Source organism: Petaurus breviceps, unplaced genomic scaffold (assembly GCF_028583685.1).
Source record: "Petaurus breviceps papuanus isolate PSGF00001 unplaced genomic scaffold, PetGlider_PUasm1.0 91133, whole genome shotgun sequence".
NCBI lineage: Eukaryota > Metazoa > Chordata > Mammalia > Diprotodontia > Petauridae > Petaurus > Petaurus breviceps.
In genome coordinates this window covers 101,271,905-101,275,637 of record NW_027187419.1, presented here as the reverse complement: position 1 = coordinate 101,275,637, position 3,733 = coordinate 101,271,905, and the positions used below count along the sequence as shown (strand labels likewise).

General features: G+C 42.0%; 1 long non-coding RNA gene across 1 annotated transcript in view; it reads right to left on the bottom strand.

Moving 5' to 3' along the window:
• Positions 1-668: 668 nt before the first annotated feature.
• LOC138154882 (uncharacterized) overlaps positions 669-3,733 on the bottom strand; it is a 7,707-nt gene continuing 4,642 nt past the window's right edge. The window contains exon 3 of the long non-coding RNA XR_011166699.1: positions 669-2,284. This is a non-coding gene — a long non-coding RNA (uncharacterized lncRNA). The remainder of the gene's footprint in view (positions 2,285-3,733) is intronic.

The window sequence follows — 3,733 nt, the reverse complement described above, 5'->3', positions numbered from 1 at the left end:
TTAGCATTATTATAGAAATAGTTTTGGCCTCCCAAAGAACTGGAAAGGGTCTTTAAGGCCACACTTTGAACAATGCTCTAAATGGAAAGCCAGTTAACATCCACGAAAACAAGAACAAAATATGATGGTACATAATGAAGGACTAAGTGGGTCACGCAGGCTTTGATTACTGTGTTGCCTTTAAGCCAGGGATACCCTTCTCCCACAAAGGGGCATTTACTCTAGACTGACACAGACTAGGTTTAGCCTTGAGGCAGTTAGGTAGATCAGCGGATAGAGCTCTGAACCTGGAGCCAGGAAAACCTGAGTTCACATCCAGACCCAGACGTTGACTAGTTGCGTGACCCTGGGCAAGTCACCTAACCTCAGTGTCCTTAACTGTAAAGTGGGGATAATAATAGCACCTACCTCCTAAAATTGTTATAATAATTAAATGAAACAATATTTGTGAAGTTGGGGGCAGGGAGGCTGACTCGAAAGAGAAGTGGTTAGGCTTTTCTTCCACTCTCTGGTTCATTATGTCTTGAACTTAAAATCCCCGGGAATATTTCTGAAATAAAGCAGAGGTATGACTTATGTCTAGGGTCTCCCCTAAAACAGTTAACGGTCTCTCCCAGGAAAGTTACTCAATATACAAAGTGGTAGATATCAGGTACAAGACAGTTATTTATTTCTTCTACCAAAAAAGAAATGTTTAAAACCCCAAAGACTCATAAATATGTATTCATACACAATTAAAACATAGAATTATAGTCCATCACTTCTATCATACCCTTACAGGAGGTAGGAAAGATTTTCAGAAGGTTTTGGGGACAGCTGAACACATTTCACTTTCACTTCCAATCTTCAAAGTTCATATAACTCACTCAATATTCATAGCTTCTGTCCAGCAGGGCATGGTTGGGTCATCCTTTTATCAGTGTTCATTTTCTCCTCCAAGAGGCGTGTACTTGCCTTCCCACTGCCAGTCAGTCCCTTGGAACTCCTGACCTCTCAAACTCACATGATAGTTGCCAAAGCTAAGAACTTACTTCGCAGGATTGCTATTTGGTTACCAGGGGTCAGGGAAAGAAACACAGAACAGACGAGGCAAGCAGGGCTTTGACATTCAATCCCATGCTCAGGCAGGCAAGCACATGTGCTCACATACAGCTGCTATAATAACTTCTGGGGAGAGGGAAGGAGAGAGAAATGTCTGACCGCCCTTATTGAAATTCCATAGACATACTAGTGTTGGCCAAGTTTTATAGGCTTCCTGTAAAGAGGAAGGACCTTTCCTCCTCACTTCTTTAACTAGATGAGAGTGGAGTTGCTTTTTCTGAATCAGTCACCAATCATCTTTTATAGTGCCCCTAGCCTGGAGGACCAAAAAAGGATTAATGCAACATCTTAAAGCCCACATCCTACAACAATGAACCAGAGCATTCACATAGCCAGCATATACTGAGGGTCTCTCCAATCACCCATAATAATAATAAAAAAAAGTGCAGAAAAGGGAAAGTTAAGCAAGGATCAAACCAGCCAAGGAAGCTTTCATAGAGCAGGTGAGGATTGAGTTAAATTCTGAAGGATAGGCAGTCAGTCAATAAGTATTTCTTAAGTGACTACTGTGTGCCAAACACTGTGCTAAGTGCTAAGGATATAAATACAAATTAAAAAAAAAAAAAAGACAGGGGCGGGTAAATGGCGCAGTGAATAGAGCATTGGTCCTGGAGTCAGGAGGTCCTGGGTTCAAATCCAGCCTCAGACACTTAACACTTACTAGCTATGTGACCTTGAGCAAGTCACTTAACCCCAATTGCGCTGACTTCTCCCCACCAAAAAGCAAAAAAAAAAAAAAAAAAGACAGTCCCTCCTCCCAAGGAGGCTACAATTTGATAGGGGAACATAATATACACAAAAAAACTTTCAAAAACAGGAAATTGGAGGAGAAGCTATTGGTATGGAAGTGGGGCGTGATAGAGAAGTCCGAGGAAGTCCAAAAGCAATGAAGCTGATGGAAATGAGGAGATAGATGACCATCCTGGGTCCCCTCCTTAAATGCAGGTTTTGGAGGTCATGACTCTGCCTTCCAATCAGATGGTCCAACTAGAGAGGCAGACGATATCAATGAGATGTGAAGACCAAAGATGATTTAATCTTGAAGGATATAATCAGAAGTAATCAGATTTACCAGTGATAAGAATCCTGGGGCATGAGCATGATGGAAAAGTCCAGTGAAGTCCGAAAGTGGTGCAGGAGATAGTTTTGGGATAGAAAAAGAAGAAGAAGGAAGACTTCCAGGCTGTGGAAACATCATGAGAAGAATTTTAGAGTAGGAATACCAAGACCATGGAAGAGTGTGGAGTCCAAACTGAATCTAAGGGAAAATTCTGTTGGGGAATGATGGGAAACTCAGCTTGGTAACAATAGGGAGGGAAGCATTAGATTTGAGGGAGATCTTTCTATCTGCAGAAATTAAAGTTACAAGTTTTCAGGTTCCAAAGTCTCCATTTTTTGAAGCAGACCTCTTTCTGGTCTTTCATAAATTTCCTAAGCACATGACAACTTCTCAAAATGGTAGCATGGCCTAAGTCTTCTGGAGTAGGGAGGGGGGGTGATAATTGTATATGCTTATCGGATTCTCTCTATGCCAAAACTCTATGCAGCTTCTGCATATAATAATGACTACAACGGGAAGAACTTCCTACCCAAAATATGAGTCAAGAATTTTACATTTTGAACACTCAAGCAAAAATACTACAATGCTTTTCACTCCCCACCCCATCACTGGTCCAGTGCCCCAGAAACACATTCACCTTGCATCTTGGAAGGTCCATTCTTTTCAGGGGCATACAACCCGTGAAGGAAGGGCACTGTTTGAGCAAATATGGTCTTTACAATAAGATGCCAAGTGAGTTCTGAGAAGAGCCAGCAAGGAGCCACTGCCCTAATGAGCTTCCCATTAGCAAATAAGAAACATACTCAGCTTTGTAATTGTAGACATACCATGCCACTGAGCTTTAGTGTGCCTCAATTTTCCACTTTTAAAAATATGGATAATCAGATTTTTCCCTTTTCCCTGTCCACACTACTGTTATGATGAAGATGAGCAAATGAAATGATTCAGGGGAAACATTTTGTGTTACACAAGGGCCAGAAGCTAAATAATAGCAAATTATTAGTTAATGCTAGTATAATCCAGTCATGTAGCTGCTAATCGTTATATAGGGTGCCGCTTTCTCCATTCTTTCTTTCTCTGTGGTCTACGGGGTCAGTAAATCAGAGTCTGCCCCTGAAGGTCACTACCTGTCAGGGATGTGCCCAAACAGCCTGGAAATCAAGTTCTCCATCTGCTGTGAGGAATGGCTTACGAAAATTTCAAGAATGTGACAGCCCTCAGCCATGCCTGTCTTTATGTCCTTGGACTTTGGGGCCTCTCCAACTGTAGCAGTTCAGAAAGCTTCCTTTGGGTCCTAATGTTTGAGCATCTGCTTTGGCTACAAGCCAAGGTAGCCAGGCAAGCCGGAGTGCAGTACACCAGGGGAGGAGGAAGAGGAGGAGAAGGAGGAGGCCCTGCTACAGAAGAGACTACTTTCCTATCTTTTAATCTTCTCTCATCCCACACTACTATTTTTTTGTAGTTTTATTTTGCTCTTAGCCAAAAATACTCCTTTCAAAGATATAGCCCAAAAATTTTCTGGGAAAAGGAAGGAAGGAAGGAAGGAAGGAAGGAAGGAAGGAAGGAAGGAAG